The sequence below is a fragment of the Lucilia cuprina genome, chromosome X (assembly GCF_022045245.1).
Source record: "Lucilia cuprina isolate Lc7/37 chromosome X, ASM2204524v1, whole genome shotgun sequence".
Lineage (NCBI taxonomy): Eukaryota > Metazoa > Arthropoda > Insecta > Diptera > Calliphoridae > Lucilia > Lucilia cuprina.
This window is the reverse complement of record NC_060949.1, coordinates 13,297,802-13,314,422: the sequence shown is the minus strand read 5'-3', so window position 1 is coordinate 13,314,422 and position 16,621 is coordinate 13,297,802. Positions and strand designations below refer to the sequence as shown.

The 16,621-nt window shown below is 32.6% G+C and overlaps 1 protein-coding gene and 1 long non-coding RNA gene across 5 annotated transcripts in view; one reads left to right on the top strand and one right to left on the bottom strand.

The window, feature by feature from the left end:
* Positions 1-732, top strand: LOC124421362. The gene is made up of 3 exons (XR_006941616.1): positions 1-68; positions 225-395; positions 453-732. It is a non-coding gene; the product is annotated as an uncharacterized LOC124421362 (long non-coding RNA).
* LOC111685236 (RING finger protein 11) overlaps positions 1-16,621 on the bottom strand; it is a 91,323-nt gene that overhangs the window by 7,228 nt on the left and 67,474 nt on the right. The gene's annotated exons all lie outside the window — the stretch shown is intronic.

Below are 16,621 nucleotides of genomic sequence, written 5' to 3'. Positions count from 1 at the left end.
TATGAACCTACATATTTCCTATTCCTCCTGACCCATAAACATCATCCAAAGCTTCGTCCGCAATTAAGGTGGTATCAGGCTCCCATAAAAATTAGCAAATATTATTTTCATTCATAATTTTTATTTTATTTTTTTCAAAACCCGCCAAAATTACTATTTTCCATTCCTGAATGGAAAATGCAACTCTGTGCTTTACGCCTTTTCGCCGCGTTACTACATTACAGTAAAGGCGTTTCTACACCGAACAGCTGACACACAACCAAACACATGAGAAATATACAAGAAGAAAAAAAAAACAACACAGAACATGCAATTAAAACAATTTCACTCCAACAAACAAACAAAATGACATTAAAAAAAACATCGAGACGTGCAAAAAACGATTACAATCAATGGTAAGTACACATGTAAATCATTAATATATATAAATAACTAACTTATTTCTTTTTCAGAAACACAGAAAACAACAGGCTTAACACACTGGACTACTCACAAATCAAACCGAATCAACCAACAAAAAAACATGAGGAACGAAAACACCAAATATAATATACAAACTGGACTCCAGACAACAACAGAAGAGAACACAAACAAAACACAGTGCCAGCAATTCTACTTTGGGTTCGGATCACCCGCAACAATATTTCAACTAATTTTTGTGTGTTTTATCTTTTTGTAACGCTAATTCTGTGTACATTACTATTATTTGACAATAAAATACAAAACAAATTATTTAATGACAAAACTTTAGTGAAAACTGAAAAAATGCATATTTTCCCCTTGTAAATGTATCTTCAAACTTCAGAGCCGTTGCGGTACCAGTTAACGTAGTCCTATTGACCTAATTTTTCGCACGACTTATTTTTATAACCCGTAGAACAATTTTGGGGGGGTTAGTTTTTTGGAGAACACAAGTCTATATATATAATTTCCTTTAATGTTTGTTTCCTTTTTTGTCTATCCAGAACTTTTTAAAGCCCATAGATGGGCCAGAAAGCTGAAACTTGGCATAGATGAGACGTCAAAATAAAAGTTATTCATGAAGATGGGAAGCAGGGAGTACTTCGTAAGAACAGCTCAGATGTATTCACAAAAAACATTGCATAGTGGGGTCTCCCTGAACAAAACTTGGCATTAACTAATCTACAATGTTTTGGTATAGATAATGGGTATGAATGGATGGAGGAAGTCCTCTAGATATGTATATATAGGGATCCTAATTTCGTATCTTTTATTTAGTTAGTTTTGAATCCGAAGAAATGCATCTAGGTCTTCATGGGGACTGTTTTGCACTCCTTAAAAAGTTCTTCACGTGAGAATCAAACACACCACCTCAGGTCTACCAGTCTTAATTTATGTATAGTGATAATAAGTGTACGTCTTTTTCAAACCTTTCAAATGATACCAAACTCTAATGAAGTTTTCTTTTCGTACAAACAGATTTCGGCTAATATTCTTCCTAATAAAGCATCAGCCAATACAACGTCGTAATTATTTTATAAATTTTAACTATTTTACTAATTATTTAAATAAATTTATTCTGTATTCAATAATTTGATTTTTTAAATAATATTTAAATATTTTCATATTATAAGAGAAGTGAGCAGAAAATGCAAAAAGAAGTAAACATTTAAATTTTGATATTATTGACTTTTATTTTTTCGAACAGAAACAAAATTTATTTTTTCAATTTTGTTAAGTTATATACAGTGTCTCTCATAAGTATTCGAATTTAGGTATACTATGAAAAGAAACCAAATTTAATACATTTTTTGCTTGCAAAATAAATAAAAAAATTTGTTATATTATCTAGACAGTACTTAGGTTTCATATCACACTTTTTAAAATTTCAAAAATTTAAATTTACTTAAATTAACTAAGCTTTTTTTAAAAGAAGTCCATAAAATTACCTCACAAAAGTATTCGAATTTTTCCTGTATTTTACATTTCATCATATTATTCGAAACATAAAATTGGAATCAAATGGTTTTTTTGCTTAAAATTTTTTAAGGGATTACTATCAAACGATGGGATATATTTTTGGGCCACAATTGTGGGGGATAGTACTTATCATGTAATATTTTATGTAATATCATTAAAATGGCGATTTTTGGCAATATTTGCACTTTTTTCCAGAGATAAAACAAAAATTCGATATTGGCGTATCTAAAAATAATATTTTTTATTACTAGAACCTTTATTTAAAAGTTCCAAGATATATTAATGGGATCATTCTTTTGTAGCTAATTCAACTTATTGGAACCTTAGCCCATTTTTATAATACTAGGGTAAAATATTTTCGCGGAAAGTTGTCTGGTATGTATTCTTTTAGATATCAGCTTTTATACATTTTAAGTTTTCAATATATTGTAGAAGTATACAACTCCAAAACATGCCTAGAAGAAACGCCATTCAATACAGTAGAATCATTCTTTTTATAACCATTGGATTACTGGCTGAATATTTCTATGTCATTATGGTCTAACTCCAAAATTTTGATATCTGGCTAAATATTATTCACGATGATAAAAATAAACTCAAAATTTTGGACTTCCAGTGTTATTGTAATGGGCAACATAAGCGTGAAAGCTATAAGTAGTAAAAACTTAAATCTACTGTAGAGGATGACGTTTTGTAAAGGCATGTTTTGGAGTTGTATTCCGCTACAATGTCGTGGAAATTAAAAATATATATGTGCTAATATCTACATGAATAAATACTAGCCAACTTTGCCGGAAAATATCAATCCTAGTGCAACGAAAAGGGGCTTAAGATCCAGATAATTCAATTAGAAACAGAAGAACGATCCCAAAAATATATTACTTTTAGATACCTCAATATTAAATTTTGGATTTATCTCTGGAAAAAAGGGAAAAATAAATGAAAATATGGTCAAAATCCGCCATTTTTATAATATTACTTATAAAGATGGTAAAATCGCCCCAAAAACTACGATCGATTACGTTTTTAATTTTTATGTAGATTAGTCGTGACTTCTTGACTGCCTTTTTTATCGTCGTAACTCTCTCAAATCTTTTCCCTCGTCACATTTGGTACTAGGGGTTTGGCCAACATTTGGCATAACCAAGTGAATGGTCTTTGTCTGATCCCAGATGAGACAGTGAGTCAAGAATAGCAGATACATTATCAACTACTTGACGAAGAGCAGCAGCACTCGGTTTACCATTTTTTCCATATTGAAAAGTGCATTGATATGGTCTTGAAAAATTAAACACTTATTGTGAAACTAGCCTGTGTAACGCACTCTGGTAATTTTCCTCAGTTACCTGGAAGGCATTTACCGTTCAAAGAACATCATCTGTAAGACAAGGTTGGTTTCATTATGATCCAAGCTATTAAATGACGAAATTAAATTTTTTATATTCCGCATATTTTCCACTAAATTTCGGATTTTTAAAGGTTAGAAGTTTATGCTGATTTGTGGTGAAACTACAGAAAGTCTGGTTGGCAAAACTTTCACGCCTTGTACCGCCCAATATTGATTTTAACAAGGAATTTGTACTTATATAAAGTACTTAAAAATCTTCTTTATATACGAATTATCCAGTTGTAACCAACATTCTATATCCAATCCTTAAAATTTTAGCCTGAATTTTTACCAAGAAAACTTATTTTGAACACAAAGAATTCTTACCTCCTTATAACGACCTCACTAAAGCGAGCCAAAGTATGTAATTCCAATTAAAGATGTGTATTCTTTCACACAAGAGTAAAGTGTAAAGTATGGGTTCAACCTCTCCATATACAATCAGTACACTGATTCAATCTCATAAAAGAAAATGTTCACTGTACAAACCAATTTCCTATGGTTGCAATTTTCAAAAGGTTTTAACATTAAAGAAATCGTTCTATGGCAAATTTTCCACTTTTTAAGAAGAAAATGTTACCATATCTTTGAACGACTGCTTACTCTTCCTTGTAAAGAAGGTTTTCCGCTTAATAATTATAATTATCAACACAATTTATAATTTAATTGCACAGAAAAATTCTAAGTAATTTAATAACAATTGCTAATTGTTTTATCTCAATACAAATGTCAACAAACTATTTTAAGAAAACTGACAATTTAACTTTCCGTTTTTTTACAATACACGCATGTCATAAAAACACAGATATAAATCGTCAGTATATTATTGGTTTGACCCATACGCCAAACACTTGTTATTGAGAAAAACGACAAAGAAGGTTTAGATAAACTTTTCTCAAAATTTACGTGATAGATTTTTTTTTAATTTACATACATAACTACAGATAAAATACATACACATTTAAATAAAAAGGTAGACGATATATTTCTTACCCTTCAAACATTTAGAAGACAAAACTATTGCGCATCACCCCAGACGCCACGTCAGAAATACTTCTGGACGATTGTCAGACGAGAACGCACATTTTACAAAAACAAAATACATTGATTTCGAATTTTCGTCTTCTAGTAATATACTTTTAAGTTACTTCCGGATGATAGTTAGAAGAGTGCATCCATTTTGCTTAAACAAAAAAACATGACTGTTGAACTTTTTTCATCTGGAAGTATACGTTTTAGTGACTTCTGTATGAGAGTTGGGTGAGAACACACATTTTACAATAACAAAATACATTGTTTCCTAATTTGTATCTTCTTGATTTGTATGTTTATGTCACTTCTGGAAGACAGTTTGAAGAGTGTTCACATTAATGTTGTATTTTATTCATCTGGAAGTGTAGATTTTAGTCACTTCTGGACGATTGTCAGACGAGAGCACACATTTTAGAAAAACAAAATACATTGATTTCTAGTTTTCGCCGTCTGAAAGTATAGTTTTAGGTTACTTCCGGATGAAAGTAAGAAGAGTACAAAAACAAAAAATATAAATACTCCATTTTTTAGCGTGAACGCGAAAAAAATAAAAATAAATAATGCAGAAATTTTGCTAAGTTCAGTGATGTTTTGTGTTTTGTCCAGTCATGTTTAGTTTTAATTATTCATTGTTAAACTTAAATGAGTTATTGAATTTATTGTTCATAGAAAAATAACGTAATTAATATAATGTGAATCTTAAGTAATAAAAAACAATATGACAGTGTTGTGTTAAAAGTCAACTGTTAATAAACATTTAATAAGGTTTTGTTAATTGGCGAAGTTTATTAAATATATACCAAAAAGTAATTATCTTCAAGGATTTTATAAATTAAATTAAAAAGTAAGTTGTCATATTTTACATTAAAATACTATTTTAGGAATAAGTTAACAACTCTAAACGGCTTCCATTTCCATTATTTTTAAACGATGTCTAATATTTTAATTGGTTTAGGAGTTATAAGCATTTAAAGACTTTTTCAAGTTGTACATTTCGTCTTTCATTTGATGAACATTGCATTTTTAACCTATTTAGATTTATTTGAGTTAAATCTTATCTTTCAATATTTTTTAAACTATTAGCGCGTTTAGGTCCTGTTTCTAGATTACGTATGATCACTTTGAGCTAAAATTTTATTTGTATTTCATTATCGTAACAAAAACAAAATACATTAAAATTTTTACTTAAAGTATTCAAACGCTATCTGGAATCATATATTGAAATTAATACTACTGTTTTATACATAAATTATTTTTTGACTTGGGTCACACGACACGAAATTGCCCATATAAGATATTTAATATTGAAATCAGATATTTTTAAACCTTTTTTAAATAAATACAATTTTATTAATTTTCATATAGCTTTGGATTTAATTATTCTAATTATAGGTACTTTTTTAGTTGTTAACACCAGGTCTTTCTATGACCTATCATATGATACTAATATTCTTAATATTGAGCATGACGTTTCCAAGATATTAAACCTAAGTAGATAGTTTTTGAACGTGTATAACTCCTTAATTAGAAGAGAGCAAAATAGTATTGCAGTATTAGTGTTAGTGACTGTAAATAATTTTAAAAATAATCCAAGGCTCGTAATTTCCAATTTTTTATAGATGGTTTAATTCCAAGTTATTTAAAAAATGTTCATGAAAGGTAATGTTTTTATTGATTAAAAACAATAAATTAATTACGAAAATTTTAATTATTTTATTTTTTAGAAAGTAGTAGCTAATATTGTACCCCCTATTTAAATACTTCTAACCGAATTCAAATATAAAAAAGAGATCTGGTAAGTTATATATGTCTTATTTCATCACGCGGTTCCATTAAAAATGTCGATTATTTGCAGAAAATGTAAAAAATGGATCTGACAGTTTAAACTTTGGTGGTAAATGTGTTGGACATAGGAGAATCCTATTTTATTGCTTCCTTAAGTATAAGAGGTAATTTCAATAAATACAAAAGTATGTATATTCAATATTAATTATAACATTATTTTTATTTATTTTGTTGAAGGATTAATGCGTTCCAAAATATAACTCTTACAATTTGATGGATTGATCATAAAATTTATGAAGAATTACAAAAATATTTTAGAGTCCAACGTTTTACAATTTTTGATATATACTTCCAAAAATTGTAAAACGTCAGCAGTTGGAATATTAATACAGATTTCCTGAAAATTATCTTATTATAAGGTAATTATTCTAAATTTTTGATACATATGTACATTAGACCGACTCACTCTGTATGGAAAGCAAAAAACGTGTTTTTGTTACCCTTGCTTTGTTTTATGATGATTCCCAAAATATTTTAAATCTTCTAGAAGAAGAGTAAACTCATCTTCTACTTTTCTTCTAGAAGAAGAGAAAACTCTTCTTCTAGAAGAAGAGAAAATTCATCTCCTAGAAGATAAGATAGGAACACTTCTAGATGATACTAAGTAGTCACTTCAAGAAGTGACTTCCTAGTTACATCTAGGAGAGTCTTTCGCAATACCTTACTTCCAAGAGTCATCTAGAAGTTTCTTCTGCGGGTCTTCCAGAAGTATCTTCCACGTTACTCTTAGACGTTCCCCAGCTCGGCATCAGTTCTTCCCGACTGGTGACAAGAATTCTTATACTTCCGCAACATCGCTGGCGAGGTTTTAGCACGTTTGGAAGTTTCACACGGGTAACTTCCGCAATAGAAAATGTTTGTAGGGTATACTTTCCCTCTTTTGCTTTGTCAGACCGTCATAAACCTACGGCTACACAATTACACGTACATAATTATTTCCCATATTATTGGTTCTTTTTACTACCACAACAGAACCTGTTTCTTGCACACACATTTTGCTGATTTTCGGCTCGAATTTAACTCGAATTCAATTCGTTTTCCACTCGCTCGTAAGCGAGTTGAAAAAACAAAAACATGCAAATATCGCTTACGAAGCGAATACAAACACATAAAACTCTAATTAAAATTGTGCTCGTGTGTTCAAAAATAAAACTCGCGATTTTGAATTTTAAAACGAGCGATATAAAATAAAATACCGATAGCGAGCGATATTTTTACCTACCCTGCTTTTAATGCATTTAAAATTAGTTGAATTGCTGGCAGGGTATGAACATGTCTGTGATACGTTAATTTGTGTTGTCTTATTTATGTTTTATGTATATTACATATTGTTTGTGCTGGTCGCAAATTCGCATTAGTATTGTCTTTTGTTAATTTGCTTATGCAAATTAATTAATAAATGTATATATGTATGTATGTTTTTTTTTTGTATTAACATACAGTTTTGTCTATGACTGTGATATTTTACTTAATATAATACTAACATAACAAGTAGTCCGACTCTTTGACAGCAGTACCTAACCCTAAGCATGTGTTAGTAGAAAAGTACCTAACTCTAAATATGTGTTGGTGACGAAAATGTATTTGTATTAGTGCATTCTAAACACTCAGAGTTTATAAAAAAAATTACAATTTTAAATTTGTTTGAATTTTTAATACCAAAAATTGAAACTCTGTTTGTAAAATAAAATTCAACAACAACAAATATGAAATGTCAATAAATTAACAAAAAATTTTATTTCCAGTTCATGAAAATTAAACAAAATTCTAAATTAAAAGTGCTTTAAAACTATTTTAAAAAATTGCAATTTTTTGTGGACAACAGCAATTTCGCGTACGGTCCTTAAAAGTGGTCATAAAAAAAAGATAAACATGTGAGCGTAGCCAAGGAGTATTCGAGTTTAAGTTTTGAAGATGAACCCCGCAGATGCCCCAGGGACGGAGCTGTGGCGGCTCAAAGTAGGGTACCTACGACCTGTAAAATTTTTAAACTCGTGCCATTTTTTTGTTTTTCGCCCAAATACAAATACATTTTCTGAAAGCGCTCGACGAGATATTGAAAAAACATGCTTGGACATACTACTTATGTCTTATAATATCCGAGTTATAGGCATTTAAAAATTTAGTGATACAAAATTTACCATCCTAAAGGAGAATCCAGGACCCGCCCCCCAAAACGATGATGCTGGTTGGTTCCAGGGTCACATTAAGCTGCTAGCATGTTCAAATGAGCGCTCTGCGCTACTGCTCATGCTAGCTATTCAGTCCCTTGGGAAGTGTGCAAGGTTGGTTAATTTAAAAGTTAAAAAAATTTTAGATTTTTGCCGTTTTTTGCCAAAAATGTGCCTTAACACTTTTATTAATAAAATAAAATTTTTTTAAGAACATATAACAGTATTATAGTTTTCTGAAAGGTATCTTTATGCAGAACGCTTTGGCGTAAAAAACTTGTCCTATTTTTTGAAAATCTTGCCACTGCGTCCTTCCGAATATGACCTGTTTTTTATCAAAACTTTGGGCGACATGTTCTAAAATCCGAAAGCTGGGATCAGAAAACTGAAAGCAGTTTTGGAAACCTCAATATGTTTTCTATTTACTCCAAAAGTATTTTCCCAGCCCTGAAAGAAATGTAGACCCTATGGGCAAAAAAGTAAAAAATCCCATTTTTGGGATTTTTATTCCTATTTTTGGGAATTGCGGGATACATTTTCTTATTTGAAATGACAAATTTAACAAGCGTTGAAAATTTCATTGAGTTTTGTTCATAAAAAAAGATTTTGTCATATATTACATATTTGTTTAATGTCTAAAACTATGATTTATATCGAAATTTTAATAGGGTCGCAGATAGCTACAACAATTTAGGCCATATTTATCTCTTAATATCATTTTTTAGTAAGATATTGAAATTCTCGACCCTTTACAAAAAATTTCAAGCCAATATCTCAATTATATTCAAAAATATGTTCATTTAAACCTGTGTCCTTTACTTTCATCTTTTTCATATTTTAGTATTAAGTATGACAGAACATACATTTGATGTTGAATAAAATATTTGGACAATTTTTAAAAATTATTTATATTTCTCATTTGAGATTGAAAAAAGTTTTTGTATGACCCTCTATTTTTTGACCTTGAGCATAAGTCTTCGTATGACTTGCAAGGCGCTCCTGTTGATGTGTTGTAAGATGAGATTTCCGTAGTAGTTTCCATCCAACTACAAAATTTTAATCGAAATTTCTTTTGATTTTCATCCACAGACTTACTTTTTACATCAAAAAGAAAATGCAAAAAAAAATTGAAAAGGTCAAAGGGCATCCCGCAATTCCCAAAAACAGAAATGAAAATCCCAAAAAATGGGATTTTTACTTTTTTGCCCATAGGGTCCACATTTCTTTCAGGGTTGGGAAAATACTTTTGGAGTAAATAGAAAACGTATTGAGGTGCTTTCAGTTTTCTGATCCAATCTTTGGGATTTTAGAACATGTCGCCCAAAGTTGAAGTTTTGATAAAAATTATGTCAGTGGAAACTTTTTCAAAAATAGGACAAGTTTTTTACGCGAAAGCGTTCTGCGTAAAGATATCTTTTAGAAAACTATAAAATTGTTATATGTTCTTAAAGAAGATTTAATTTTATTAATAAAAGAGTTAAGACACAATTTTTGGCAAAAATCTAAAATTGTTTGAATTTTTAAATTAAAAAACGTATAGTTTTGGATCTGTAAATGATATTGATTGAAATTTTTTGTATATTATTTGTTGTCTAACTAACAAGAAAAAAAATGAGTCCATTTGGTCCAAAATTACGCCCGGTATTCGAAAAAAGGCGGACCGAGGTATTGTAAATTTTGTATCACTAAGTTTTTAAATGCCTATAACTCGGATATTATAAGAGATTAATAGTATGTCTTGTCGAGCGCTTTCAGAAAATACGAAAATCTTTGTATTTGGGTGAAAACCAAAAAATGGCAACCAAAAAATTTCGATTCTGCCCCTCTGTGCAATCGTGTAAACACAAAAGTATAAATCATAAGCAGGGAAACCGAAAACATGCTCTTAAAAAAGTGTTTTAAGCGCTTTAAATATGCCGTAAAAAACTCAAAATATACTCTTAAAATTTAAAAAATATGCTCTAAAAATAACATAACTGTGATGTTGTTTAATGTGTAAGTGGGGATGTGACGGTTTATCAGCACTTCCAGAATACAAACAAGCTTGTGAAAGTCGGACATTAACAGACTACAAAAGTGTATTTATGTCATCATTAGTGCCATTACGAATTCGTTCATATTCCCTTAATCCATCATCGTCAAGCATCGGAAATTCATTTGAAGATATATGGATCAATACAACTCCGGGTTCAATAAATTTTTGTAGACCCATTGGATTTGAATATATAAAGGAGTCAAAGAAAACAACAAAAGATTTAGTGGAATATTTAAAAGATGAAATAAATGCACTGGAGCCCATTTGCATAAAAATAAAGGAATTCTCTATTAACGTATCATATCAGCTAAGCTTAACAATGATTGGAGGAAAGGTCAGCAATGCCATAACAGAAACTTCTTCCTTCTGGAGATGCTCAATATGTAATGAGAAAAAGTCGCAATTCTCAAATATAAACAAAAGCAGAAGTATTAATGAAGAAGTCCTGTCTTTCGGAATTTCACCACTTCATGCCAGAATACGATTTTTGTATTACTTTTTACACATAGCATACGACCTTAAATATAGAAGTGTGCCAGAGAATCGAGAAAATTGTTATTTTTCTATAAAACCGTAAAATATGGCAATCCATCTTACTTGCTGAGAAAATTTAATTTTGGAAATTCTAGTAGAACTCATACATTAATTATACCTAGACATTTCTCACTCGTTATGAGTAACTCGTTCTGTGTGACTATATCTAGATTATGGAATTCAATGATTCCATATGAAGATCGTAGATTCTCACATAGTCCATTAGGTTTCAAGTCTGTTTTTTTGTCAAATTTATAATTTAATGTCGTAATTCCGCTATATGGGCTGCACCGTGGTACAATTGTCCAGATGAACGTTGTTGAAGAGAGTTGTCAGATGTATATACGAAAACTTTTTGAATACACATTATGATCGCCGTGTACAAAATAGGTCTATGTAACATTTCATTATACCTATATTGTTTTTGTTGCAGTAATAATGAATATTTTAAAATTTTTAATTATAATTGCTACTATTTTAAACTGTTTGTTTTTTATTTTGTTTTTTATTTTGTTTTAATTCTAAAGTTATTTATTGTAGTTTAATATACATATGTAATAAAATCGCAAATAAATATATACATCACATTACAACTCTTTTCCATAGTTACCTGGTTAATTCTATCATGGAAATGATAATCATCTTTTATGACGGATATTAGGTTAGTTTGTGCAAATATTAGGGGATTCGTACTTACATACATCTTTTTTATAATTTTAATCATAAAATATATTTATAATTCTTATATTATTATACTTTTGAAAATGTATTTAATTTTTTTGAAGTTTTTGCTAATTTTGGCCCTTGTGGGCTTGCGGCATTTTTTTGAAATAAATAAAAAAAAATACATCTGTAGTCACTTGAATATGAGCTTTTGTCCTTATGGAATAACGTTAACCAGTTCTCAGCTATGGTCAAAAAATTTTGATATTTTTAACGGTCATTTCAAAATTCAAATTTTAGTTTTTTGATACTTTGTTAAACAAATTTCAATATTTTTAAGATAACTCATAGGGATTTATGGACAACAGATTAGGGAATAAAACAGTAAATAATTAGGCCAATACCTCCTATACTTTGCCTGTACCTGCAATTTGAATTCAGAGGATTTCGAGAAAAACGCATTTTTATGTAATGTTTTTCAAAATTAGCCTTTTTATTATATTGTTGTGTATTTTAAATGAAACTTTTGTAAATTTATTAGTAAACACATATTTCTAAATAAAAAATTAAGATTTTCATGCAATTTGGACACCATTAATCCATAAACTTTAAAGGTCAAAGGTCAAATTTTGTTATATTTGCATTTTTTGATGGAAACTAGTCGAAATTGTTTCTATTTTTAGGTAGATTATCATAAAACTTAACAATGTTATTTATTAACAACCGATATTTACTACAATAGTGAAAAAAAAATAAATTAGCCCATAAACAGCCTTGGGGTCAAAATGAACCCAATGTTTAAAAAACATGCCAATTTGGACATATTTTAATAAAACCCGTTTGCAATCCCATTTAAGGGTTAATTTATTTTTTTCCACTATTATTGTAAATATCGGTTGTTAATAAATAAATTTCTTAAGTTTTATGATAATATACCTAAAAATAGAAATAATTTCGTCTAGTTTCCATCAAAAATTACAAATATTACACAATTTCACCTTTGACCTTTAAAGTTTATGGGTTAATGACGTCCAAATTGCATGAAACTCTTAATTTTTATTTAAAAATATGTGCTTTCTAATAAATTTACAAAAGGTTTCATTTAAAATACACAACAATATAATAAAAAGGCTAATTTTGCAAAACCTGTAGGATAAAAATTTTTTTCCTTCATACAAGCTTGGAGCACTCTAATATAGACTCTAAAAAGCAAACGAGTAGTATGATCTGTCACAATTTTGTGTAGAAGGATACGGATGGGATCATCTAAACACAATATATAATGAAAAATTTATACATTGAGAGAAAATACGGATGAAAAATTTGATATCCATATGGCTCTCTTCGTCGCATTAGATCAAGGATGTATTTTTATGTAAACTCAAAAAAGTAAAACTGCTGTTTCCATCTTACTTGGTAATTGTTTTATACCAATTCACAGTGGGGAGAATCGAATTTTTTGGATATAAATCTGGCATTTCTAAACGGCTGATCCGATCGGGATAAAATTTGGCGTGAGCGTAACCAAGGAGTATTCGAGTTTAAGTTTTGAAGATAAACCCTGCAGATGCCTAAGGGACGGGCTGTGGCGGCTCAAAGTAGGGTACCAACGACATTTTTTTTGTTTTTCACCCAAATACAAATATTTTTATAAAGCGCTAGACGTCATCTTGAAAAAACATGCTTGGACATACTATTTATCTCTTATAATATCCGAGTTATAGGCATTTAAAAATTTAGTGATACAAAATTTACCATACCTTGGTCCGCCTTTTTTTGAATACCGGGCGTAATTTTGGACCAAATGGACTCATTTTTTTCTTGTTAGTTAGGTTAGGTATTCAGGCTGCAAAGACGCACACTTGGGTCCTGTTGGTCCCTTTGTGATACCTGTAAAGATAATAAAATATAAAAGAAAGAGGGTAGAGGATAGTATGCCGTTTTTTTTTTGCCAAAAAGGTGTCTTTATTAATAAAATAAAATTTTCTTTAAGAACATATAACAATTTTATAGTCTTATAGTATCTTTACGCAGAACGCTTCAGCGTAAAAAAACTTGTCTTATTTTTGAAGATGTTGCCAATGTGTCCTTCCGAATACGACCTATTTTTTATCAAAACTTCAACTTTGTATGTTTTCTATTTACTCCTTCACGAAGGGTAGTCATCTTGTCGCGATGTGAAGGCTTAAGTGCGATGAATCTCATGGGCCATGCTGACGGAGACAGCTTTGCTTGAGCTGGCTGCCTCCTAGGGGTCACCCTTGGCAGATGGGTCATGAGACGAGCACGAAACTAAGAACTACCCCTTCCACCTAACAGATGTCTGTTTCCCACATTTGGCGGTCTGTTAGTAAAGATCTGTTGATTTGCTTCTCCTGTCACTAAGACAGGGTAATCAACAGATAGTCCGTTTTGAATCATTTGATTCACGCACTTTAGTGTGCAAGACCTGAAATCCATCAAGCGTCTGTTCCAGATTGGACGGCTTGATGGTCTGTTTGCTCCCAGTGGGACGGCAGTTTATAGTCCTGGCAGTAGGCCAAAAATGCAACGACTAGCCGACTAAACGTCAAAAACAGGCGCAAACCATTGTCATCAATAGGCCTTTTAGTGAAGTGGCTAGAAACCCACTGATAAGGGCTATTGTTGACCATAGCAACAGTGACGGAGCCATCTCCCAGGAAAAATGGGGAACTATCCGTCAGAAGATGCTAGGCGTGTACTGGAAGATCCTCAAGGAGAATCCAGGACCCGCTCCCCAAAATGATGATGCTGGTTGGTACCAGGGTCACATTAAGCTGCTAGCTTGCTCAAATGAGCGCTCTGCGCTTCTGCTCAAGCTAGCTATTCAGTCCCTTGGGGAAGTGTGGCCAGGTGCAAGGTTGGACGTGATCCCGGTAAGCGAAATTCCTCGCAGACCGAGATCAATTGCCACCATCCCAACTGAGCCACATGACCCGGCGGAAATTCTGGCGTTCCTACAAAGCGGAAATCCTCATCTACCTACCCGTGACTGGAAGGTGGTGAAGGCCCCTATGAGAAATGTTACAAAGGCGTCTGTGGTCCTTAATAAGGAAACGTTGGCGCCATTGCGTGAATGCGGAGGTAAAGTTTACTATGGTTTTGATAGTATCTCCCTTCGCATTTATCGCAGTAACACCAAACGCAGCGCCGCCGCCTCTGGTTCTAAGCTGGAGGCTCCGCCCAAAGAGGATAATGGAAAGGCCGACGATCCCGCTGGTTCTGAGAACCAAGAAGACTCCCAGTCTACCACAGGTATGATGGGTGAGCTTCTTGGCAATCTGAAGTTAGCGGAGGATGGAGACAGTTCGCAGGATTCCGATCCTGAGGACGTCGACGTCACTGTCGTGTACGATCCTGATCTTGGAGATGGTGAAGGTAACCCAGATTAACCTTCACCACTCCAAAGCAGCATCAGCTGCTTTGCTCCTCCGGCTGGCTGAGAGAGGGGAGGAGCTCATCTTGGTCCAAGAACCGTGGACCCACCACGGCAAAATCCTTGGACTATCTCTCAGAGGTTATAAACTTCTGTTTTCAAATCCTGCAGGTAATATTAAAAATTGTGAACAACCGCCAAACGACCTGGTCAGAGACTTAATGGGATATTGATTTAGCTGCAAATTGGATTGCTAGTTCTCTGAGTGTTGCCACGAAGAGAACTTGCAAACTATCCAGTGGCCTGAAAAAGGACAAACCACCGTGGTGGAGTCCTGACATAGCGAGCATAAGAAGGACATGCCGCTGGTCCTTTAACGAGGCTAAGAGATCAGGTAACTGGTCCCTTTATAATGCAAACTTTAATAGATTTAAAAATTTAGTTCGGAATGCGAAACGGAACTCGTGGAGGGTTTTCTGTAGCAATATCGAAAGCTCTTCCGAAACCAGTCGTCTCCGTAAAATTTTTTCAAAGTCCCCTTCTGTTCCTAGCTATACACAGAAAATGGATGGGAGCTGGACTTCAGGTAGTCAGGAGACTTTAGAGCTTCTCCTTAGTACTCACTTTCCTGGTTGTATCCCAATTAGTGATTCGACTAGTTTCTCTCCAACTTCAATGCGTACTGTAACACACGTGCCTATTGATGATATTATCCGATGGGCAATTAAAAGCTTTGATCCTTACAAAGCACCCGGCCCTGATGGTATTATTCCTGCAGATCTTCAACACAATATAGATCGTGTAGTTCCTTGGCTGCGGAACTTATACACAGCCTGCCTCTTTTCGTCATACATTCCTATTCAATGGACCAAGTGCAATGTGATTTTTATTCCCAAGGGGGGTAAAACTTCACACACTAAGGCAAAAGATTACATACCAATATGTCTGGCATCATTTATGCTGAAAACATTAGAAAGGATAATCAATATCCACATAAGGACCTCGGTAGATAAATCCTTCCTCTCTGACTCTCAACATGCTTATACGAAGGGCAAATCTGTTGAGACGGCTCTTCATACTCTAGTTGGTCATATTGAAACATCCATGGGGTATTCACTGGTTGCCTTTCTTGACATAAAAGGCGCTTTTAATAACGTTAATCCTGCTTCTATCAGCCAATCTCTATCTCGGGCAGGGCTTGGTAGGTCCGTTGTGGGCTTTGTCGAGAATCTTCTCTCAAATAGGACCATTGAATCCTCCCTTGGAGATTCAGTAATCTCTATAAAAGCTTTAAGAGGTACTCCACAAGGGGGAGTACTATCTCCACTCTTATGGAACATGGCTATAAATGATATTCTGGTAAAACTTGACTCTCTTGGCTATAAAACAGTCGCCTATGCTGATGACATTGCGGTAGCTGTGTCAGGCGATCATCTCGAAACCATATCTCATAGGCTAGAACAAGCACTAAGGATCATCAGCTCGTGGAGCGTCGAATGTGGTCTTACTGTAAATCCTAGTAAAACGGAACTTGTGCTATTCTCTAACAAATACAAGATTCCTTTATTTCCTCTTCCTTGCCTAAACGGCGAAGTATTAAATCTCTCGGACAGCGC